The sequence below is a fragment of the Suncus etruscus genome, chromosome 11, assembly GCF_024139225.1.
Source record: "Suncus etruscus isolate mSunEtr1 chromosome 11, mSunEtr1.pri.cur, whole genome shotgun sequence".
NCBI classification, from domain to species: Eukaryota; Metazoa; Chordata; class Mammalia; order Eulipotyphla; family Soricidae; genus Suncus; species Suncus etruscus.
Genome location: NC_064858.1, coordinates 34,087,452 through 34,114,007, shown reverse-complemented (window position 1 = coordinate 34,114,007; position 26,556 = coordinate 34,087,452).

Here is a 26,556-nt window from a genome sequence, read left to right as displayed (position 1 = left end):
AGTTTTAGCATAAAACCACATTTGCCATTGTAAAAGTTGAGAAGTACTTAGGCAATTCTTAGCAACAGTATTAAAGTGTTGAGGAGTCCAAAGCTTACCTTCACTCCAGGTAGTAAGAAATTCTACACAAATTGGAGATAGTGGACCATACTCTAGCACACCTTCTTAAATCAACCAAAAGATTCCATGTTTAAACCCAAATAAGTTCAAGTTTGATTGTTTTTCTGATGGGAGGAAATTAGTTCTGGGTCTATGCTTGTCCTGCACTCCCTGCATAGTTGCACTAGGGAGAGGTGGATGATAACTTCACAGATTCACTTTCTGACTCAGCATTCGATTGGACTTTACTGTCTCATTTGTCTCATAATTCATCTAATTATTATATATTCATCTAATATACTAATGAATATACTTTCATGAATATACTTTCATTTAGTATATTAATATCAATGTCTGGCAATTCCTCTGGCCTAGCACCAGTGTGAGGGATAGCAAATTACTAGCCTTGGGGTTTTTGCCTTGAGCACATGTGTCATTACCGGGAAAGTGCTTTTGTTTTCCAAAGTTTGAGATGTTCCATAAATAGTAGGAGACATTTCAGAAAGAGTTGTAAGTATTTCAGGAAGCTTTGCCTGTGCCACTTGCATTGCACAGTACATATAAACTATTATGCCAATAAAATTCACTATCAGAACACCAATGTATAAATTACTATGTCACTATCTTTATCCTGAATGTTGGAATAAAGAGGGCAGCAATACATGTGAAGAGATGCCAGAGTCTCTCATTCCAAAGCCAAGTCAATGTCATAACTCTGAACCAAATGATAACTAAATTCAAAATCCAATGCAGAATTAATCACTTGAGCAGCCACAAGACCACTCCATGGAACATCTTGCCAGTTGAAAATTGGGTCCCTGTTCTAGGCACCAAGTGAAGCAGAAGCCTCATGCCCCAATCCTAAGAAATTGGGGAGGTGTGGGTCTGGAAGCAACATCAACACAGGAAATAATCTACACATGTTTAGAGAGATAAAAAAGGTTCAGGAACTTCCACCACAAGCTCTCTGCCATTAGGCAACGATACAAGCAGCAGGCAATCAAACTGTGTAACCGAAACCAAAAGCAGTTTTACCTCGAGACCTAAAGTCTTTATTGAAAACAAAAGACAACATCCTGGGATGGAAAACAGGTAGGATAAGGGACCAATCCAAAAGGTGCTTTAATCCAAAGGTGTTTCCAGTCCAATGAGTGACCAGCACCAGCAAAGAATTATCCTAAATAGAATGAAAACACAATTATTCCAACAGTACTAGTTGAGTCTTCCAAACTATCATCATCATCATTCACTAAGCATGGTATTCTGCATTGCTTCAGCCATTGTGACCTCTGCAGTGTGGTGGTGTTTTGTATGTGTTGTGTTGGGGATCCTTGACTAAAAGTAATGTGATGCCATGGAGCAAACCAGCTGTGCTCTAATTGTGAAATGCTGGGCCTGCCTATTCAGTAGGAGCAATGACAGTAGTTGTGGTGGAGAACCTTCTCACCTTTGAGATGTTCCCTCGGTGGTGCAGTGTGTTGCATTGGGCATGGAGCAACACTTGCTTGGCCTGCCGGTCTGACTGTAGCAGCAGTGGTGATGGGTGATTTATGACCTGGTAGGTTATACCTTATCTTACCCCCAAACAAAGATCATCCCTGGTTTCTTTGCATCTGTTTGTTTACAATTTGGTTTTACCCAAAACAGAGATTGTCTTACTTGTCTCTGGGTGGGACTAGCTCAGGATAGCCTGAGCAATATTTACACTGTCTTTACTGCCCCACCCAGGGATGGTCTCTACTCAAATTGTGCTAAAAATTTGTGTTCCTTGGAGAACTGCTTGAGGGTTGAATGGGAGTCTAGAACTAAAACCTTTATTATTATTACTTTTATTATCATTAATATTATTATTTTCAGTTTGAAGAGGGGGGATCCAGTATCCACAGTCATTTAGTCTTTTTCTTTAATTTACTGTATTTAAATAGCATGTATTACATAGTTGACATAGTGGAACATAATACATTTATTTCTAGATAAGTGAATAAAATTATTAAAGAAAGAGGGAAATAAAGGCATGAAGAGAAAAAAAGAAGTACAAGAAAATTTGTGGAAATATATTTTCAATGAGGTCATTAAGTCATTGTCAGAAGGTTTAGTAAACTCTTTTTGCTTGTTGATCATTTTGTTACTTCTTTTGTTTCTAAGTAGTAGGTGGCTTCAGATATACATTGACATCTAAACTGGTGTGTTCTTCTGGGGATTAAACAAAAATGCAGATGTCATTGAGCTGCGAATATGGCTGGGAGATCCAGAAATTCCAAGCACTGTTGCTGATACTTCAGCTTTTGTGGGGCATGCTTTTGTCTGGCAGGACTTCCAGAAATACTGGGCTGTCATCATCAGGACTTTTTTGGAGTAAGTGTGGGCACCTCCCCACATTCTACATATAAAGTGCTTTTCACAGTGCTTGGCACAGAGCGAGACCTCAAGAAATGAGAACAACTATTAATTCCTATAATTATGTTGAGAGATTGATTCTTTCCTTGTGGAAAATGGGAATATATTGAAAATATTTGTATAGGAGTGAGACAGAATCCAAACAATCTTTTCAGAAGACAAGTGAGTAGTGGCATAGACAGTATATAGATAGCATGTAGGTGCAGGAATTGCAACTAGAAAACATCCTTATAATATAAATGCCATCTGGTTCAGTTTCTATGAAAAACAGTCTAGAGGATTTACAAAATAAATTTATTCTATATAATCCAGTGATTCCTCTTCTTGGCATCTACCCTAGGAGTCCCAAATGAAATTTTGAAAAGATATTCATACTCTTGTGTTTATTGCAGCCCCTATAGTAAAAATTTGTAAGCAATCAAAGTTTCCTATGACAGTGAGTGCATTAAGAGACTATGGTATATATACATATATATACATATATATACACACATATATATGTATTAAGAGACTATTGTATATATATACCAAGTATATATGTATATATACATATATAAACAGTATATATACATATGTATGTACAGGGTGGAATACTACTCTGTTAAAAGAAAACATTCTACACTTTGCTATTATGTAGATGAAACTAGTAAATATCATGCTGAGTAAAACCAGTCAGACAAAGAGAAACAAATACAGAATTAATTTACATGCAGAATATAGAAAATCATAGGCTATAACAATTGGTCAGTGGTAACAGATCTTAGAGCCAATCTACAGAACTAAGTTTACCAAGAAATTTGGGTAGGGGTATTTGAGAAGACCAAAAGATGTTGTTAGAGAGATATAGCCACTGTGGTTTTGGGTGTAGTGTTGAAATGTTGTATGCCTGAAACTTGTATTGTTATTGTAAATCATGGTGCCAAAATAAAAAGGAAAAGAAGAAACTAACCTTAATCATTCTTGATTATAATGTGGGTAAGGAAAAGATGGGGGGAAATGACAATAACTTTTTAAGTGAATATAGAGGACAAGATTGAAGTGTTTTCAAGAGTAGAGAGTAAGTGTGTGGAACATAGAAATTATATATAAGTCTCAGCATCCCTAGTTCTTAGCATATCACTTAGTGTGCTGTAGCACAGAAAATAATTTGAATGAATGAAAATGGGATGAAAGAATAATAACTTTGGGGTCATTGTAAAATCACCAGGTCCAGGTGAATGAAATTTATTCAATAAATTTATTGAGCATAAAATAATCCAAACACATATAGTCTGGTGTCATTTGTATCTACACTACAGTGCCTGCCAGAACTGTACAAATTTTCAGCACACCAGTCAAACCCTGCTCCACTGCACCCCTAATATTTATACATGTGGGAAGAAGAACCATCCTCTTTCCATGCCATCCATGGAGGGTGCTCAAAGAGACAATACCAAGTAAACAATCATCTCCAAGAGGAAAACTTGGCTACAGGGAAACTGCAACCAATGTCCAGAAGCCTTGTTCATCTTCAGGAATTAGGGACAGTCCTTCTGTACTTAGAAGGAAATGACATCAAAATGTACAAGGGTGAAGATTCTGAACAAAGACTCAGCTTTGCATTTCCTGAAAGAGGGAAGAAATAAAAGATAGAGGCTTGTCAAACTCATATAAAAGAACTGATTTGATATTACTTTGACATTAGCCTTCCCAATTTTTAAAATGTGTTCAGGCATCTTCAGCCTCTTATGCTTCTCCAAATGTGTCACCAGCAATCTAGCCTTGCTTGGTGTCCTACACAAACACTGGCAGAGCCAGGGCTTTCCATTTAATCCCTCCTTCTGATGTATCTCAGCATACTGTCTTCCCACAGAATGCTGCTGCAACTGGAGACAAGTTGCTTGCTTTGACTTGGTTGGTTTTACTTTGCTATTTTTACTTCCACTGCTATTTTGAACTTGCTTGCTTTCTCTCTCTTCCCTCCTTCCCCAGATTCTAGTCTCTCCTCTCTTGTTCTCTCTCCCTCTCTCTTTTTATCTCTCTCTCCCTCTCTTTCTCAGATGTGACTGCACATGCAACCTTTCACTCCAAACTCCCAGCTTCCTAAGAAATACTTGGTGCCTCCAAAGCACAGAGCTGTGTCCTCAGGCTGCTTGCTGCTGCTTTTTATGGCTGAATGATTTTTTTTTTAATGGCGAAGTATAAAAAAGAAGAGGGAAAGAACCGAGTCTCTACAGAAGTGACAGTAACTGGTACTCACCTGTAGACCCTTTGAAGGCTCAGTGTATATAATTCTTGAGGTTTCTGATGGAAAATTTGGACCCAAATCAGATGTGTTACCTAATACCCTAGAGACAAATGTTTCCAGTTATAGAATTTGATCTACCTAGGTATCTTAGCATCATATAACCAAAGAGTTATATATAATCATATAACCCAAAAGAGCCCCCCAGTTGGAGAGTTAAACCCCGGGGAAGATGGGCAATAAAGAGAGGACAAGTGGGTATGTGAAGGTAAGAATTTCATTTCAGATGGGAGAGCAATAAAATTATCCAAGTGAAGGTTCCTCTCCCCACTGCAGAAGTGTTCTGGCAACTACTGCCACAGAAGAACGGCCTCTGAGCCACTCAATATTGGCTGAACAGCCACTAAGCCACTCAGTGACAAACAGCCACTCTGACCTCCTGTGCTCCACTGGTAACCAAGATCCCAGCCACTTAACTGAATGGAATCCAACTAGTGCTGTCACTAGCTGTCACTTATTCTACTAAAAGAAAAGGTGCACTCTGATAAATCAAATAAACAAACATTCCTGGGAAACACAGTGACAACAGATAACAATGAGGGGGGGAACAAAAATTGGTACTATTTTTAGTCTTAGCTTTCTGATTATAATTGTACTTGAAGAACAGCTAGCATGAACAATATAAAGACAAAGTTAATTTCGGATCCCAAGCTGGCTGCTAGATGTGAAAGGGCAATTGTGATCTACCATCACTTATCAATCATATGACAAAAAGAGCTGGGACTCTTGGCAGCTGCAAAGGAAGGGGAGAATCTCTAATTGTGGAGACATCTCCTACTTCTTAACATCTTATATCTTGCACTAGCACTCCCATGCAAGTTAACATGAACTGAAGACATTCAATTCTCCAGGTGCAGAGTTAAAGGCTCTGAGGAGAATGATCTAATTTAATTAGCACAACAACCTGAGAGAGAAATTGATATTATTTCCATCTGATAGAAGTCAAACAGTTCAGAAAGATAAAGCCAGAATCCAACCTTAGACTCTAAAGCCAAATCACTGTGCTCTTACAGATAAAGGAGATAACTCACTTTCCACTTTGTCCTTTGCTGGGAAAAAAGAAAAAAAGCATGCTCTGATACCCTGCCTGAGCTGATCTACAAGTCCATCACTAAGAATTGGACCCAGTGCTACTGATGGAGAACCATACATGCCTCTCATTATACCTAACATGAACCTTCTCCCAAGCTGACTAGAAACTCTGGCTCATGGCAGACCTACTCTCATCCTTCTGTTTAGAACAGAACACTGAAAATCAAAGCATGAAAAATAATAGGGAATAGAGCTCTTTGGTTTGCATGTGTCCAGTCCCTGTTGGATTCCCAGCAATGCAACATGGTACCCTGAGCATTTCCAGGGATTAATTCTGAGCAATAAAGCGGGAACAGTGCCTGAGTGCTACCTGGTGTGGCTGCAAATTCCTCCTGCTTAAAAAATCTCAATATAAACAAGGAAACTAATGATAAGCAGAAACTCAGGTCCACTGTTCTGCATAGTTCTACAACAATTCTACAACACTCTGTCCTTCCTCGTTCTACGTTCAAACTACAAAGTTTCAAGGTGTGGGCTCATTAGAATATCTCAAAGTGAATCACTTTAATTCGTAGGAACTATGCCTACTACCACATTTAGCATCAGTGAAATAAGGAAGAAATTTGTCCTCCATTAGGTGACTGATGCTTTGCATGGCTGTGTACTTGTATGCAGCACTGTCTACAAGTGGTGCCACCGTCTATTGTAAAGTTTCATACTAAGCAAGTTGAGAACCAATCTCATGTTATGCTGACTGACCAAGGAGGTTATGAACAGCACACTTGTTGTCCACAGAACCTTATGATGTGGTATTTACTACTGATCTTGTATCCAAGTCTTGGGAAAATCGTATCTTTATGGAAATTTTTTTAACTTAAAAACTTCACCATGGCCCACCACTATGTCTCACTTATTCCTAGGTCCCCTATACTGAGAAGCTTCCATGCCACCCACCTGCCTCTTGAACCCAAAACTGCATGGACACTGAGGCATCTGTGCTACAATTTCATGGTGTCAACCCCACTAAATGTTGCTGGTTTTAATATCTTGACTCTAATACCTCATTAACTACCCTCTATTCAATTAAGATTATTAGATATTCACCTGCATGAACACTAAAATAGTATCTTAGAGTAAAGCGATCATTAAATTTATAGATTATAAGTAGAAGTTTGCTGAAATATAAACAGTTCAGATCACAAGACGATTGGAAATCTGAAGCTCAAATCACAGCATAAACAAAATTTTAAGATCAATGAGGAAACAAAAATTTATATGGCTGGTGGACAAGGACACTAGTCCCAGCAAATCATCATGTTCAAATAAAGCCTCAAGCCTCATTAATGAGAAACTTAAATCAATGCTCCATTCAATGACCATGGAAATAAGACAATCATTGTAATAACAACTCAACTAATTAAAAGATTAACCGAGCCAGGTTATCAAAAAGTCCATACAAATGGAAGTGTAGGAGTTAAAAAATAAAATAGCAATAGAATTCAATACGCAAAGGACTGTATCAGTGATATTGAAGACAAAATACCACCATCACCAAGAGTACAGTGACAGAGAGAGATAACAATGGGTCTGGAGCGGTGGCACAAACAGTAAGGCTCTGTCTTTCGTGTCCTAGCCTAGGATGGACCGTGGTTCAATCCCCTGGTAACCCATATGGTCCCCCAAGCCAGGAACAATTTCTGAGCACATAGTCAGGAGTAACCCCTGAGTGTCACCGGTTGTGGCTGAGAAAAAAAGAGAGATAATAAGTTTAAAAGAATGTAAGAGGGGCCGGAGAGATAGCATGGAGGTAAGGCATTTGCCTTTCATGCAGGAGGTCATCGGTTCGAATCCTGGCGTCCCATATGGTCCCCTGTACCTGCCAGTAGCAATTTCTGAGCCTGGAGCCAGGAATAACCCCTGAGCACTGCCGGGTGTGACCCAAAAACCACAAAAAAAAAAAAAAAAAAAGAATGTAAAAAATGATCTTCAACTCATAGGAATACCCATAGGAGAGGAAAAATGAAAATAAGAAAATAGCTGAAGGAAGGAGTGATTATTATAACTTTCCTTATCTCTGGAGAGAGGCACCTGCACAGATTCAAGAAACCCAAACAGTACCAAACAAAATAGACTTAAACAAAGTAATGCCAAGACACATATAGTAAGCAAAATGGTAAAATCAAAAGACAAAGACACACTACTTAAAGCAGAAAGAAAGGAAAAACTAAAATATAATGGGAAAAAATCCCAACAGACATTTTATTATACTGTATATTATCAATATCATACAAACCCGAAAAGAGTAGAATGGCATACTCAAAGTATTGAATGAAAAATATTACAGCCAAGAGTTCAATACCCTTTGAAGCTATCATTTAGACTTGAAGGAGGAATAAAAACCTTTTCAGACAAACATGAACTGGCAGCATTTGTGATAATTAAACTTTCAGTAATGTTAGTGTTAGGCCTAGATCAGTAGGAGAAGTTCAGGATAAAGCAGCAAGAGTTAGGAATCCAGCAAACTGTTTCTCCATCAATTCAGCAGCAATCATCCAGCAGAAGTCTGGCATGGGTGATGGGGCGGCAGAGTTTCCTAGCCCTCCTAGCACTTCAGAAAGAGGCTTTTTATATCCTCCAGGCCAACTGCCCTCTAGCAGCAGTTACAAGGGGGGTGGGGTAATCTGGTAACTGATGTCTTTACTCTTAAAGGAACAGTAGCTCACTTATTATGGTTGGCCAGATTCTTATGGGTCTCTCTGTTTTCTTATATCTTCTCCCTTTTCCCTAGTAAAAATTGGGGGGAGGGAGAAGGAATAAATAACAGTATCCAAATATTGTTGTACACTGCGGATCAAATTTTAAATAGATCAGATCCAAAAGATTTTAGCTGATATAACCTATCAATGCAAGGCAGTCAGGAAATCAATGGTCCTCTGCAAATCAAAAGTCAGGTCCTTGAGCTGGGACCCCAGCTGAAGAAGCCAATCCAAGTAGGTAGTGGACTGGTTGTAAGCAGCAGTTCTTTTGCTCCTAATTGGGGTGGAGGGGAGAGATTGGTGCTTCATTGTCAAGTGACCAGAAAAGGAAAGTTTTTTTTAAGAACAACAACAAAAAAATAGCAACATGTTATGAGGCATAGAACATAAAGAAAAGCTATTTAAATTTGAAATATCAAGGAACTACTTAGAACAAACACTGTTAATTTAAAGATGACCCAAGTGCAGGGAGTTGTTAAAACTTATACTTAAAAAAAAAAAGCTAAACTTATAATTATCTTCTTCAAGAAGTGAAAACTGATCTGTTAAAAACTGGAGTGACGGGATTGTTGGGGCCAGCTGACCAATGGTGTGCTCAAGGAAGACTCCAAGCCACTCTCTTATGCAATTGCAAAGGGTTTATTATCCAGCATGCTGGGACAACACATCCAGCATGCTGGGGCTCAACACAAACTACACAGACTGAGGCAGGGAGCCATCAGAGAGCAGAGAGTGAGAGCCCAGGACCAAGATGTGAGGGCCTTTTATAGACTTTGTTAACTGTCCATCAACAGATGTTTTTAACCACCAACAGGAGTTATTAACCGTCAACAGGAGTTAACTGTCAAAGAGAGTATCAACTGGATCCCATTAACTGCCAAACAGAAGGGGGCAAATGGAGAGATTGGAACAGAGTATCTCTAGGATTTAAGGAGATCAAGGGAGGAATTTTTGGCTTCCTTAATAGGATCGTCTGAGTACTTCATGCTGACACAGAGCGTTGTAGGGTTGCCAGAGTTTCATTTTTTGATATCTATCTAATAGGTGATAGGGGAAAATAACAAAATTGAATTCTTATTGGATCAAACAGATAAATAACTACATTCTGATTCCTGTACAAAAATATAAATGAACTTCTTTAAAACAAGAGGATCCTTCACATGGTTTCTAAAAGTGATGAAAAGACTATAGTATATAGGTCTTTTTGAGTCAGAGATATTGACTTCTGATGAAGCATAATAAAACCCAGAGTTTTGGGGGAACTGTTTTCTGTATAAATATAAGCATAGCCTTTCCCTTGAATTATTAGGTTGCCTGCTACTCGATCTTTACCAATTTTCACCCAGATAAGTAAATTGATTGTTTTCTGAGCCCAATATCTTCTTGAAGGTGTTTTTCAGCACCTGTATGAAGTTCTCTTTGAGGCAGTCTTTTGTTCCTGTTTAATTTATTTATAAGTTATTACATATATTTTACTCAGTTTGTTAATTTTGGGAGTCACATCCAGCAGCACTAAGGGGTTACTCCTGGATCTGCACTCAGAAATAGCTCCTGGCAGGCTCGGGGGGGCATATAGGATGCCAGAATTCAAACCACCATCCATCCTGGGTCAGCTGCATTCAAGGCAAATGCTTTACTGATGAGCTATCCCTCTGTCCCCCATTGAGGTACATTCTAAAATTTTAAAGAAAATAATGTTAAGAATAGAAAATCAAGCAGAGAAATTACCCCCCTTTTCTGTTTTTTAATAATTGAGTTTTGAGAGTCCTCTGGATATGTTCAACAATGGCTTGTCCTTGAGGATTATACAGGATACCAATAATATGTTTAATTTTCCATTCTTTGCAAAATGATTAAAAAGTTTTATTAGGGTAGGCTGGACCATTATCAGCTTTGATAACACCCATGACAGAAATTGAAGTTCAAACTTTTTGAAGAAGATCTGGGCATGTTCCAGATCTGAGTAGATCTTCAGTATGCAGTAGAACCATTCCTGGGCTTGGTGATCTTCCACTCAGTCCAGAATAACTTGACCATCACAAACAGCATGTGATAGTTGTGCTCACACTTCTACAGGATGTCTACACTCTTGGTCTTCCTCTGGGGCCTGGCCTCCAGGAAGATGGCTTCAGACCATAGGACACCAGAACTGGAGCATTCCTGCAGCAACTTGGCCATGAACTTGTTGGTGATGTTCTTCAAGTCAGCTCTGTACTCCAGCTACATGAACTCCAGCCACAGACCTGAGTTCTTAGGATTCTTCAGACAAGACTTTTCAAGAATGACATGATCCTGAGTCAGCTGCCCGCTCTTTTCTTCAAGAAGGAAGAGAAGTAATTTGTGGGTCACGAGCGGGATCTGACCTAAAAAGGAGGAAAGAGGCTGGGAAAGAAATGAGCTCAAGTCAAGCTTGCTGATCAAGAGCAAAGGTTTATTGAAAGGGGGCTAGTTTTTATAGATGAGCAAAATACGGAAGTAACAGTCAGTACTTTTCCATGGCATCTATAGAAAAGTAGGGGGGTCGTGCAGGATGGACTTTCCATTATCTTTATGGGGCACAAGCATTCTTTCACAATGGTAGCTTAACAGGATGTGTGATCTTATTTTAGCAGCTCAGGGGGTTTAATGGGGCATCTGACTTGTTTGGTTAACATTTCTTTTAGGTCCAGGGGGTAAATGCCACAGTGGCCGCCTGTCATGTACACAGGCCTTATGTTTCAGGCATCAGAGACTCCATTTTGCTCTCTAGCTCTAACAGCCTCCAACAGGAGTGTTTTTCTTTGGGTCTCTTTTAGCTGGTACTCTTCGGGCATGCAGAATTTGCTTGCATGTAGTCTTTAACTCTGGGAGTATCTCTTTGATGATGTCTTTGACAGTTGATTCTTCCTGGAGATCTCCTACCTGAGCCCTGGGACTCCAATGATTCTTATGTTGTTTCTGTTGAGTTTATCAAAGACTTCTATTTTCATCTGTTCGCATTCCTTGAGTACTTTTTCCATTGCCTATTCGTTTGTCTTAAGGTTCTTTTCCAATTTCTTCTGTTGTGTTGAGTTTTTCTGCAGTACATCTTCCAGTACTCCAATTCTCTCCTCAGCTGCTGATACCCTGCTGGCTAGGCCATCCATTGAGGTTTTCAGTTGAGCTACCATGTTTTTCAGATCTGTTATTTCAGTTTGGAGTTTTCTGATTTCTGTCTTTGTGTTCTGTTCAGATCGATCTATGCTTTCTTTGAGTTCTTAAAATATCTTCCATATTGCTATTTTAAGTTCCTTAGTTAATCAGGTGGTTGGAATTTATTAGATCATCTGAGCTTTCATCTTCATTTTCTGTGCATGGTGTTTGCCTGCGAGGTTTCCCCATTGTCACGCTTGTAGTGTAGTTTTTCCTGTGAATTGTGGTGGGGTTCATTAGTTAAAAAGAGTGTGCAGCCACAAAGTGAAGCGAAATGGCAGAGCTCTTTTGCTGTCTCTAGTTGACAGTTTTTTTGGGAGTGCGCTCACTAGGCCTCTAAGGAAACCTTCAGGGATTCAGAAACACAGGCAGACAGGCACAGGCAGAAGTTTCCCTTTAAGTCCTCTGAGTGAACAAAGGCACAGCAGGGCGGAGCCTCCGCAGGCCAGAGACTTCAGCTTATTGCACAGCGACCCCCACAGCCAGAATTTATTCACTGGGCAGCTTCAAAATGCAATTTTTTGGGGGGTGTGCTCCTTAGGCCTCTAGGAGACCTTCAAGGATTCAGAAACACAGGCAGACAGGCACAGGCAGAAGTTTCCCTTGAAGTTCTCAGAGTCCAGTATTATTCTTAATGGCAAAGAACTGAAACCATTTTTCTGACCAAGCACAAGACAAGGATGTCCACTATCTCCACATTTATTCAATGTAGTATTAGAAGTCCTGGATACAGCAATCAGGTAAGAAAAACAAATCAAAGAGATCTAAATTGGAAGAGAACTCAAAGTATCACTATTTACAGATAACATTATAATATGCATAGAAGACTCTAAAGAGTCCACAAAAATTTTCCTGAAAACAATAAAGCAATACAGCAAAATACATAGATTCAAAGTCAACACAAAAAATTGGTTTCATTGTTATATCCAAAACTTAAGCAGAAGAGGAAGTGATCAAGGAGTCTATAACATTTAAAATAGTATTCCCAAAAAATCAAGTATCTAGGAATTAACTTAACAAAAGACCTGCAAGATCTATACCATGATAACTTTAACTCACCTAGAAAAGAGATATAAAAGACTTTGGGCAATAAAAAATATTCCATGCTCATGGATTGAAAAGTCAATATTATTAATATCCTCTCTAAGTTCGCATAGATTCAACACAATCCCTATCAAATTCAAATGATATTCTATTGACTAAAAATCTCAATAACAGTTTGTAAAATCAGAAGAGACCACAAATAAATAAAACCATACAGAAAATTAAGAAATGCAGAGATATCTCATCACCTAATTTATAACTATTATAACTGTAATGGAAGCATATCAGAAAGCTGCTTGGTACTGGAATAAAGAAAGGTACTCTGGTCAATGGGTCAGAATCAAATATCAAAGGACAAAACCTTGAATATATGGACAGTGAAATTTTTTGTTTGTTTGTTTTTGGATCACACCCGGCAGCACTCAGGGGTTACTGCTGGCTCTACACTCAGAATTTGCTCCTGGCAGGCTTGGGGGACTTTATGGGGTGCCAGGATTTGAACTGCCATTTTTATGCATGCAAGGCAAACACCTGACCTCCATGCTATCTCTCCAGCCCCTACAGTGAATTTTTTAAACAGGAATTGAGAACATGAAATGGAGTAAAGATAGCTCCTTCAACAAATGGAATTGAGAAAACTGGGTAACTATGTCTAAGAAGTTAAAGCCCATCCAAAGGGCTGTTATGCAACAGATAAAGGGAAGTAATGGGGAAATAGGAGTCTGGGCTTTGTTATATTGGAAGAGTGGTATAGCTATACACCCAAAGCACAACACTGATAAAGTAAGATATAAGCTGTAACCACTGAATTTTGTAATGTGTCTGACAACATGGCAGACAGGAGTGGAGGAAGGTGGGGGGATGAATCATGGAATATGAAAGCACTAGTGATGAAAGCTGACACTGGTGGATCGGTGTTGAAATATTGTAGACCTATACTATCAATAATTTTTAAATCATGAAGTTAATTTAATTAAGACTTTGTCATGGGATTTAGTAGCTCTGCTTCTTTAAAGAAAATGTTTAGACAGATAACTTGACAAGAAAGCAGTTGTGGGGCCAGAGCGCTATCACAGCAGGTAAGGCATTTGCCATGCACTCAGCTGACACAGGTTCAATCCCTGGCATCCTATATGGTCCCCTGAGCCCACCAGGAATTATTCCTGAGTGCAGAGCCAGGAATAAACCTGGGCACCACAACGTGTGTCCTCCCCACAAAATAAAGAAAAGGAAAAATAAAGCAGTAGAATCAAGGAAGTCTAAGAGTCTTTTAGTTCCAATTGATGGAAGAGCTGATTTAAATTAGCTTGAATGACAAGAACTGTGCCATTTCCAACACAGCAAGCTTCAGGCTGACTTCAGGCCTTCAGGGTACAGACTCTCTCATTAAATCCCTCTCCTCTCCCTCTCCCTCTCCGTCTCCCTCTCTCCCTCTCTCCATCTCTCCCTCTCTTCTCCCTCTCTCTCTCTCTCTCTCTCGCTCGCTCGCTCTCTCTCTCTCTCTCCCTCCCTCCCTCCCCCCCACCTAGGTTCCACTATTTATGTTGCTTTCATTGTCAGTTTCCATTTGGTGGCAGAAATGATAACAACTCCTGTCTCTCATACTCCAGGGTACACAGGAATTTTGAAGAATAGATTTTCTGGGTTCTACTGATTGGGCCTAATCTATTCTAGGTGCTCCCATTGGTCTCATTCCAGTGACTAAGGGGATTAATCGTGTACACTGTGGCAGTCAGATCATATGTTTACTGCCATAATGATTTCCCACTAGAAATTCAAGGAAGTATATCAAAAGGGGAAAAGGAAGCTAAAATAATAGCTGTGTTCCAGAATTCTCTTTAAAAAACACATGTATTTGCTTATACAATTTATTCAGTGACAATATATAAAACTCTTAACTGGACAATTTCTCTTTTCCCATAGTGAAACATTCTTAAATGGTCCTAAATTACTGGTATATACTTTAGAGCCTTGTATTCCATGGGCTAATAATATTTGAAAAAACTTACTTAGTTTTCAATTTCAAAATTAAAATAAAAAAACCAAGACCAAAGAAATCTTTATTTCAATGTCAGATTGATTCCTAAATCAGAAAACATTCTGATAATTTAGTCAATGTTTTGTACTATTATGTCCAGTTTTCCTTTTTTCCATAAAGGATACCTTCTATGTGAGTCCCTCCAGGTTCCCATGCCACCCCTCATCCTACACTTGTTTATAGAGACTAATGGCTGTGCACTATTTTATTAGGCTCCTCCAGTTCCAGATTCTGGTTTGGTTTACCCATTATAGCTTTCTACACCCTTCCACATTTTGTGAACTGTTTGTTAAATTCTCCCCCAGTGTTTCTAAACTGGGCATATCTCTTTTTTTTTTTTTTTGGATACCCTCTTAACAAAACCTGTAAAAATTGACAGGTGGTTGGGGAGAAGACAAGAAGAAGACAAGAAGAAGGATGACCAAATCAAGAAGTGGAGCTAATTGATATTAATATAAACAAAACCAAAATCTGGAGACTGGAGGAGCCTGATAAGATAGTGCACACCCATCAGTCTCTGAAGGAAGGTGTTGGGAGAAGGGTGGCATGGGAACCTGGAGGGACCCACAGAAAAGGTACCCTTTATGGAAAGAAGGAAAACTGGAATAATTATAATAAATAGCTAAATAAATATCTAATATATAACCCTACCTAACTATTAAAGAAACCAATGTACATGTGAGAATAATAGATTCCAATTACAGAAGAGAGATTACAAGGGCCTAACAGTAGGGTCCAGGATTCAAGTCCTCATTCAGGTGCCAACTGTCAGGCCTTGAACATTAGGAGAGACAGAAAAAAGCTGCAGGAGAAGAGTCTAGCCAGCTGGAGTCCTGCTCCCAGCAAGAGCAATCAGGCAAGGTTGTCCAATCTTTAGGAATAGCTATAGGGGAGCCATAGATGTCTCCTGCAGGGACCGATTAGCAGTATCTCTAGAGTTATTGGTGGGCACATGTTTTTTTATAAGATTATAGGTAAAGGCTACTAGGGGATCCAGAAAGATTTTTAGGTGTAAGTGCTACCAAAAAACTCCAATCCTTGGGCAATTAGTGGCCAGACATAACAAATGAAAGGAACAAAAGTTGGGTAATGCATGCTCCTTTTTTAAATATCCATACTGTTGAAACTGTGATAACAATTAGTATCTCTCCCATATAATCAGAATCTATTCTCTCCACATTCACATTGATTCCTTTAACAGTTAGACTGCTTCTACCTAAGAGTAGGCCAATAGTCCTATACATAACTCGTCATTTTGGGGGGAGGCAGCATACCCGTGATGTTCAGAGCTTACTCTTGACTCTATACTCAAAGATTCTTCTGGCAGAGCTCAGAAAACTTTATGTGGTGCTTGTGATTAAACTCAAGTTGATTTATGCAAATCAAGAAACTTATCCTTTGTATTTCTTGAATCTAATGGCTCCAACCAATTTAGTGTTTGAATTAACTTTCTTATTAATTTAAAAAAATAATTTATATTCTCACATTAAAGAGGGAAATGAAAAAACTAACCTCATGGAAAGTGTCTTCATGACACATGAGAGATATTTAGCATCTTGGCTGCATGGCTAGTAAACAAGAAAGGTGGAAGGAATAAGTATAATGTTTTTTAAAAAAATGTTATGAAAGATATTTTATCTTTGTACATATATTTTCTTGCTCCTCTCACCACAGTTAGCATTCACATCTCCCCACATTAATCCCAGTTTAGAGGAGTCAGTTTACTCTCTCAGAGATAGTAACTGTTTCAGTATTTAATCCCCTCTGCCAAACCCAGGCAACATTATAATTGTGAGGCAGGGGAAGTCAGGGAAGAGAACTTTCTAGAGGTTTTAGAAATATCCCTTAGAGGAAGGGAACAATTATGAGGGAGCAGATCAAACACAAAGAGTCTGGTGGCAGATGATAAGGGCTCTAAATAAATGGAATAAATGAGAAGAACAAGCAAAAGAACCATAGAGTTGGCACCCAAGAAAAACCATGGCATAAAATTAATCTTGGACAAAGAATTCATGGTTGCCTGATAACCTGGTTCTATTGGAAATTAGAGTTTATGGTCAATGAACACATTCCCTATTTTCCTGATTTTGGCAGAACAGAAGAGTTTGTTTCCAAGCAGAGGGAACTGGTATGTCAACCAGCTGAACAACAGAAAAAAAAATCAGAGGTGACCCTATCAACTGAATCCTTTTTCCTATCTATATCTAACCTTCCCCTCACTGGGCAAAGGAACTGCTTATGAAGTGATGAAGTTTTGTCTTCCCAGGTTTGCAAATCCCTGAGGTAATACTGCTGCTGCTGTTTCATGGTTCTTCCTGAGTGTTTAGATTTGAAAGATGTTAAAAAGAGAAGAACATAAGCATGAGAACACATTCATTTCTTCCTTTCCTGTATTTGTGCTTTTCTTTTTCTATCTCGCCCCCATCCATGGTAACTGCTTTCAGCTGCCCAGTGGCTTCTGCATTTTAATAAAAACATTATCCTCTTCCTAATCAGTTTAAGATAATTGTTTCCCAGTAAAATCATTATAATTAAATTCATTTGAAAAGTGAGAATTCACCTGCAACCATAGGTTGAGTCTGCCTCTGGATGAGAAAGTTGGTATTTTCATTTTGCCTTAAATGCAAAGGTGAGGACTGGCAAGAGAATTTCAATGGAAATGGTTAAAGAGATTTGTCTTTTTTAAAAATATGATTAATTATAATTCACATGTGTTTGAAAAGATATTGCTTGACTCTTAGAAAAACATTTTCATTAAACACAACGACTATTGAGCAAGCTTTTATCAAACCGATTTGGTATTCATGCAGAGAAATAAAGTAATCAAAAAGAAAAAAATATCAGGTGCTTTTAGAAGCTATATGAAATGAAACAGAAACAGATCAGATCCCTGGAGGGAATATTTGGTATTGTTTAGTTCTCTGGCATTCTTTCTGTTTTAGAACTTTTAAAACCTTTAGAAGTGTTCTGAATTTACACTGGGTCAAAGGGTAGGGGTTTTTATCTCTCTCACCCAGAGTTTGGTACAATTAGCCCCTCCCAAATCAGGAGCAGCTGTGACTTAAACTTCCCCTGGCAAGGTAATGGGGTGAAGAACCAGAGCCCAAGAGCTGTTTACTGGAACTTATGGAAAGAGGGAAATAATTCTCTTTCCCAGGAATTTTCTCCTTCTGGAAGACAGTTTTGAAGACTCTAACTCTAGAACTTGGCTGCCATATTTGAAATCTGCAAGGAAATGGCATGTGGCTAAGGAGCACCAGGTAGGAATCTCTCATCTGAGAAGGCAAAAAAGGATGTGAACCCTGAGGAATTCAGCTAAACCATCAAATCAAGCTAAGTCCACCTCAGGAAATTTCATCTGAGCAGCTACTTTTAGATCATAAGCTCATTTCACTGAGTCCCTGCTTTCATTAATACAAAGGCCTTCCACTAACTTCAGTCTTTTATTCTTGAAGAATGCCAATGCCTGCATTCTGGGAGTACAATCATAGGTCAGGGGTCCTGGATCTGGCCAAGCATCCTAATCCCTTAAAGACATGGTAAAAATTCACCCAAAAAATGATCAACTGTTTTAGTAATTTATTTTTTTAAATTGGCAATAAGCAAAAAACTATAATAAAGTCTAAAAGAAGAAGGAGAAAATGGCATAAGATATAGGAAAATTTAACTCATTACAAAATTATTTATCCAGTTATTTAAAAATAAAGGATGTTTATATAAATCGATAGAGGTAATTGCAAAGCAGGATAATAAAAACCCATTCAAGGAATGAGTCTGAATTTAATCTTATGGAAAACTGAACCTGTGTGCTGAGAGGGTGCTGAAACTCAAGGCAAATGTAGAAAAATGCTTAAACAAGCTTACTGGGCATTGTGTCACTCATAACAGCATTAGAGTTTCAAACCACCCCTAGCGATAGGCTAGAGAGCTGTGTAGCCCTTCTTAACATAAAGAAAGAAGGTGCAAAGCATGCAATGTAAGTACAAATGGATGCCTCTGTGGCATTATTTGAAAGAGGAGAAAGCTGGAAGTCCCAAGAGTGCTATTCAGGGGTGGGTAAAGTTCTTTTCTTAATCAAATGGAGTGATCTGTGTCTCCCCTATTTCTCGCAGAATTAGGGCTTTTCAGGTTTAGCAAATAAAAATATAGACTCTAAGTGGCTGGCTAGAGAGATAATACAGGGGTTAAGGCACTTGTCTTGCCTGTGGCCAATTTTGATTCAATGCCTGGGACCATATTTGGTCCCCCAAGCACCACCAAAGGTTACTTCTGATCACAGAGCCAGGAATAGCCCTTGAGCACTGCCAAGTGTGACTCCAAATTATTTACTTATATTTGATTTTCAGTTACAGTACATTATTAAGTATATCTAAAATGTTTTAAAACAATACATGCTTATTATTACATAGGTCACAACAAATATGCATATATATGTACACATGTGTTTTTGTACATAAACATAAAATGTCTTGTATATCTCTGCTAAATCTAGACCATAAACCATTTGGGCAAAGATGCACAAGAACTTGTGTGAAAAAGTGAGTTGTATAAATCAAGGGAAAGATGATTTGAACTATGAATGATCTGGTGATGAATTTTTGGTATACTTTTTCTTCTTTTCTCAGCTTTCAGTCTAAACTTGAAAACTTAAATCTCAGAATGTTGGAGACACAGAAAGAAAAAGTTCCAAGAGATGCTTTTTCTCTTTGGTATGAGAGAAAGGGGGTGTAGTGGAAGATAGTGCAGGAGATCTCATGACTGCAACTCCTTTCTCTCTTCCTCCTCCCTTCCTTCTTTCACGAAAGGAAGACCTTAAACAAGCCATCGAACTTTTGGTTGTGGCTGGAAAGCAAAGCAGGTGTGGCCAGGCAGACACCTAAAACTGAGCAAGAGAATCCAATTCCTTCTTTCTGACAAGAGAAACTATGCTCTGAAACACGTAAGGGGAAATCCCACTGTTTTTTTTGTTTTGTTTTGTTTTGTTTTTGTTTTTGGGCCACACCCAGCGGTGCTCAGGGGTTACTCCTGGCTATCTGCTCAGAAATAGCTCCTGACAGGCACGGGGGACCATCTGGGACACCGGGATTCGAACCAACCACCTTTGGTCCTGGATTGGCTGCTTGCAAGGCGAACGCCACTGTGCTATCTCTCCGGGCCCTTTCCCACTGTTTTTTATATCTACTCCACTACTCTGGTGTGGAAGTGGACCCAGCTACCAAAGTGGAAATACTTTGTTTTCCATGCGGAAAGATGCATATCTGGGTGCCGAAGAACATTAGCAGACTAAGAAGAAATTCAATAAAGGAATTCATGTAGTAAAAATGAAGTCTTAAACTCACTCTTGGACCTGTGAAGTGACCGCAAACAAGAGGCCAAGACTTAAGAAGGGACCTATATGGTAGGCGGCCATCCAGAACCCAGACTGCCCTCTCTGATTGGTGAACACGTGAAGACTTGACTAGCACTAAAAAGGTTTTTGAAAATGTGAAGAAACGTTCCGTCTTAATCTAACTGGATTGACTGACTAATATAGTAGTCATATGCCAAGATGGCCCCAGTGATCCTTGCCCCTGAGGTATACACACCCTCCTACTGCTCCTTCCCACATAGTACTATGGTGAGTTTGTGCAACTCAAAGAAAGTGAAAAAAAGTAATTATTGGCCTCTTTTGTGTGATAAAGATTACAGCTTCAGTCTGCAATTCATTCTCTCAGGTCACTATATCTGAGGAAAGGGAGGAACTGAATGGTCTAGTTAACATTCTGTGAGTCAGGAAGGGGTCCTCAATACCCAATCAAACCTCAGATACTGTTGCTACTGCTCAGATTACATAAATATGAGAGCTCCTAAATTACTCTGATTTCTTCTTTTTCTTTTTCTTTTTTTTTTTTTTTGGTTTTTGGGTCACACTCAGCAGCGCTTAGGGGTTACTCCTGACTCTATACTCAGAAATCACTCCTGGCAGGCTCGGGGACCATATGGGATGCCAAAATTCGAACTACTGTCTTTCTGCATGCAAGGCAAATGCCCTACCTCCATGCTATCTCTCCGGCCCCATTCCTCTGATTTCTGATCTCAGAAATTGTGTTAATAAATGTTTGCTCTTTTAAACTTTATATTGCTGTGTTGCAATAAAAAAGAATATGCCTATTAAACCCAACAAATAGAAAAATAAATATTCTCCACATATTTCAAAGAACATATTTTCATCAACCTTAGATGATATAACAAATGCTGCAACTCAAAAAGTGAGAAAAAGCCAACATTTTGTGAAAGAAGAGACATAGAAGAAGCAAACCATTTCACTGTTCCACTTTTTATTGAGTTCTTTTACATTGTTTAATTTTTTTTAATTCTAAATGTTCATAAAGATGTATGTGACTTTTTATTTTTTTTTTTTTTTTTTTTTTTTTTTTTTTTTTTTTTTTTTTTTTTTTTTAAATTTTTATTTTTAATTATGAGAACAAGGGTGCAAAGTAAGAGGACAAGGTAAAGTTACAGTGGAAGGACAATCACCCATAACATAATTCTCAGAAGTCCCCTTGCTGATATATTAACTTTGAAATTTCAGCCAAAGAACATTAAGATAAATAACACAGAATCCATGTACAATTACTTTGTCCCTCAAGTCCCCAGATTGTAATACATTATAATATTTCTTAACAGTACACAAGGCAATCTAAAGCCATAAAACTTACGTAACTCCTTAAACATTACAGGCATAGTATTTTCTTACATTTCCATATACATGCATATTAGCTTAAGTTAACCTCAAATTTTAAGTGAGTTCTTTTTAAGGATTAGAGTTAAAGGAGCACAGTAAGAATGGTGTTAGAGTGGCAATTGTTGTTTGCATAGGCTCACCAAAATATGAGGAACATGGAAAGAAATAACCTTGGCCTAAGTACAAAGAGACCAGACCCCTGAAGTTTCCTGGCACAAGACCAAGTCTAGGCTCCAAGCAAGCTAGATCGTCCAATCCAATACATTGTCTGTAGTGCCAACACACTTTTATTTTTCACACAGTCTCTGTTGTTGGTATCATGTTTCTGTATTAAAGATCCTGGAATCTGCATATCTTACATTGAAGTCAGGACGTGGAGCATCCTCTCCTTTCACCTCACAATCAAAGGGCAATGCAGGGAGCCCTGTCCTGTAAGCCGGTCGTTGTTGTTGTTAAGTCTTCTCAGTGTTAAGGGAAGTCTCTTTTGAGCAGGTCGAAGTCTGAGCAGTGTAGGTCTTCCATGGTAGAGGATTGCTTCCAAGTGATGTTATAGACCAGCCTGGATGTTTCGTGGATGGCTTTCCTGGTTCAGGGGAGAATGGAATATGCCCTTTCTTCTGACGTCTGTGCCAGGTCGTTATGTCAATGTTCAGGGTGTAAGGTCCCTTTGCACTACAAGGTTTGTGTGTTCTAATCTCTATTAGATAGGATCTTATTTGTATTTATACTATTTTCCCATTTTAATGTGCCTATGCAAATAAGAAGCAATGCCACATGGTGTTATTGGCGCGTATGGGGGCCATAAGAACAATTACAATGATTCCATTGACATGATTCAATCATAAGCATTAAACTGGGGGACTCTTCCACCAAAATTCCTTGTTAAACAGCTCAAAAAGAGAACATAAAAAGTGGTTAGAATCATCACTATATAAGACAACATTTAGTAAGAATTATAGCTGTCAGAGAAAAAACACAAAATATTCTAAAGAAATACGTGTCCATTTTATGTATCTTGAAACAGTTTGGGGTTGTCATACACAATGCACAGCTTTGGACTGTGATTACGATTCTACACTACTGAAGTTAAAAAGAGAAAACTAGATTAGTGATGTTTGAGAAGGGGTTAGAGAGTTAAGGAGTGAAAAAGAGCTTTGTAGGGGTGTGGGAAAGGGGAGAATACAAAATAAACATTCTGTGTACGGAAAACATAACATAAGAATAAGGGATATTCTGAATACATGAAATACATGAAGTACGCGCGGGGGCTTAAGCCCCCGCCGGTTCTGTAGTTTTTGGATGCCTAGGGAGGAATTTCTCACCCCCTCCCCCCAAGGCCCGATTAACCAGGCGTGGCCCTGAAGACCCGCCTGGTGTAGGGGGAATCATGCTCTCCTGGACAAAGTGGTCAGCCCAGGGTCCTATGGCTAGCTGTCCTGCCCAGAGCCCCCATCATACCAGTCAAAAGCCCACGAAATCCTGGCATGTGGAGTGTTCTGGTCCCAGCCGAGCCTCTGTGGTTTTTGGATGCCTAGGAAGGATTTCTCACCCCCTCCCCCCAGGGCCCGATTAACCAGGCGTGGCCCTGAAGACCCGCCTGGTGTGGGGGAATCTTGTTCCCCTGGACTAAGTGGTCAGCCCAGGGGTCCTATGGCTAGCTGTCCTGCCCAGAGCCCCCAACATACCAGGCAAACACACCAAGAAATCCTGGCATTCGGAGTGTTCTGGGCCCAGCCAAGGCTCTGCAGTTTTTGGATGCCTAGGGAGGAATTTCTCACCCCCTCCCCCCAAGGCCCGATTAACCAGGCGTGGCCCTGAAGACCCGCCTGGTGTGGGGGGAATCATGCTCTCCTGGACAAAGTGGTCAGCCCAGGGTCCTATGGCTAGCTGTCCTGCCCAGAGCCCCCATCATACCAGTCAAAAGCCCACGAAATCCTGGCATGTGGAGTGTTTTGGTCCCAGCCGAGCCTCTGTGGTTTTTGGATGCCTAGGAAGGATTTCTCACCCCCTCCCCCCAGGGCCCGATTAACCAGGCGTGGCCCTGAAGACCCGCCTGGTGTGGGGGAATCTTGTTCCCCTGGACTAAGTGGTCAGCCCAGGGGTCCTATGGCTAGCTGTCCTGCCCAGAGCCCCCAACATACCAGGCAAACACACCAAGAAATCCTGGCATTCGGAGTGTTCTGGGCCCAGCCAAGGCTCTGCAGTTTTTGGATGCCTAGGGAGGAATTTCTCACCCCCTCCCCCCAAGGCCCGATTAACCAGGCGTGGCCCTGAAGACCCGCCTGGTGTGGGGGGAATCATGCTCTCCTGGACAAAGTGGTCAGCCCAGGGTCCTATGGCTAGCTGTCCTGCCCAGAGCCCCCATCATACCAGTCAAAAGCCCACGAAATCCTGGCATGTGGAGTGTTCTGGTCCCAGCCGAGCCTCTGTGGTTTTTGGATGCCTAGGAAGGATTTCTCACCCCCTCCCCCCAGGGCCCGATTAACCAGGCGTGGCCCTGAAGACCCGCCTGGTGTGGGGGAATCTTGTTCCCCTGGACTAAGTGGTCAGCCCAGGGGTCCTATGGCTAGCTGTCCTGCCCAGAGCCCCCAACATACCAGGCAAACACACCAAGAAATCCTGGCATTCGGAGTGTTCTGGGCCCAGCCAAGGCTCTGCAGTTTTTGGATGCCTAGGGAGGAATTTCTCACCCCCTCCCCCCAAGGCCCGATTAACCAGGCGTGGCCCTGAAGACCCGCCTGGTGTGGGGGGAATCATGCTCTCCTGGACAAAGTGGTCAGCCCAGGGTCCTATGGCTAGCTGTCCTGCCCAGAGCCCCCATCATACCAGTCAAAAGCCCACGAAATCCTGGCATGTGGAGTGTTCTGGTCCCAGCCGAGCCTCTGTGGTTTTTGGATGCCTAGAAAGGATTTCTCACCCCCTCCCCCCAGGGCCCGATTAACCAGGCGTGGCCCTGAAGACCCGCCTGGTGTGGGGGAATCTTGTTCCCCTGGACTAAGTGGTCAGCCCAGGGGTCCTATGGCTAGCTGTCCTGCCCAGAGCCCCCAACATACCAGGCAAACACACCAAGAAATCCTGGCATTCGGAGTGTTCTGGGCCCAGCCAAGGCTCTGCAGTTTTTGGATGCCTAGGGAGGAATTTCTCACCCCCTCCCCCCAAGGCCCGATTAACCAGGCGTGGCCCTGAAGACCCGCCTGGTGTGGGGGGAATCATGCTCTCCTGGACAAAGTGGTCAGCCCAGGGTCCTATGGCTAGCTGTCCTGCCCAGAGCCCCCATCATACCAGTCAAAAGCCCACGAAATCCTGGCATGTGGAGTGTTCTGGTCCCAGCCGAGCCTCTGTGGTTTTTGGATGCCTAGGAAGGATTTCTCACCCCCTCCCCCCAGGGCCCGATTAACCAGGCGTGGCCCTGAAGACCCGCCTGGTGTGGGGGAATCTTGTTCCCCTGGACTAAGTGGTCAGCCCAGGGGTCCTATGGCTAGCTGTCCTGCCCAGAGCCCCCAACATACCAGGCAAACACACCAAGAAATCCTGGCATTCGGAGTGTTCTGGGCCCAGCCAAGGCTCTGCAGTTTTTGGATGCCTAGGGAGGAATTTCTCACCCCCTCCCCCCAAGGCCCGATTAACCAGGCGTGGCCCTGAAGACCCGCCTGGTGTGGGGGGAATCATGCTCTCCTGGACAAAGTGGTCAGCCCAGGGTCCTATGGCTAGCTGTCCTGCCCAGAGCCCCCATCATACCAGTCAAAAGCCCACGAAATCCTGGCATGTGGAGTGTTCTGGTCCCAGCCGAGCCTCTGTGGTTTTTGGATGCCTAGGAAGGATTTCTCACCCCCTCCCCCCAGGGCCCGATTAACCAGGCGTGGCCCTGAAGACCCGCCTGGTGTGGGGGAATCTTGTTCCCCTGGACTAAGTGGTCAGCCCAGGGGTCCTATGGCTAGCTGTCCTGCCCAGAGCCCCCAACATACCAGGCAAACACACCAAGAAATCCTGGCATTCGGAGTGTTCTGGGCCCAGCCAAGGCTCTGCAGTTTTGGATGCCTAGGGAGGAATTTCTCACCCCCTCCCCCCAAGGCCCGATTAACCAGGCGTGGCCCTGAAGACCCGCCTGGTGTGGGGGGAATCATGCTCTCCTGGACAAAGTGGTCAGCCCAGGGTCCTATGGCTAGCTGTCCTGCCCAGAGCCCCCATCATACCAGTCAAAAGCCCACGAAATCCTGGCATGTGGAGTGTTCTGGTCCCAGCCGAGCCTCTGTGGTTTTTGGATGCCTAGGAAGGATTTCTCACCCCCTCCCCCCAGGGCCCGATTAACCAGGCGTGGCCCTGAAGACCCCCTGGTGTGGGGGAATCTTGTTCCCCTGGACTAAGTGGTCAGCCCAGGGTCCTATGGCTAGCTGTCCTGCCCAGAGCCCCCAACATACCAGGCAAACACACCAAGAAATCCTGGCATTCGGAGTGTTCTGGGCCCAGCCAAGGCTCTGCAGTTTTTGGATGCCTAGGGAGGAATTTCTCACCCCCTCCCCCCAAGGCCCGATTAACCAGGCGTGGCCCTGAAGACCCGCCTGGTGTGGGGGGAATCATGCTCTCCTGGACAAAGTGGTCAGCCCAGGGTCCTATGGCTAGCTGTCCTGCCCAGAGCCCCCATCATACCAGTCAAAAGCCCACGAAATCCTGGCATGTGGAGTGTTCTGGTCCCAGCCGAGCCTCTGTCGTATGTGACTTTTTAATGTTTCCTTTGTATCCTGTAACTATTAAATTGCATACATTCTAGGGGTCTGTAGTGCCTGCCTTAATATTTTCTATGTTGATTCAATGACATATAGTAAAAGAATCACATTCTCAAAATGTTACCTGATATAAATTTATATGACCATTTGGTAAAGGCAAAAACTATTGTGATATGGGGCCAGAGAGATAGCACAGCGGTAGGGTGTTTGCCTTGCACGCGGCCGACCCAGGATAGATGGTGGTTCAGTTCCAGACATCCCATATGGTTCCCCCGAGCCTGCCAGGA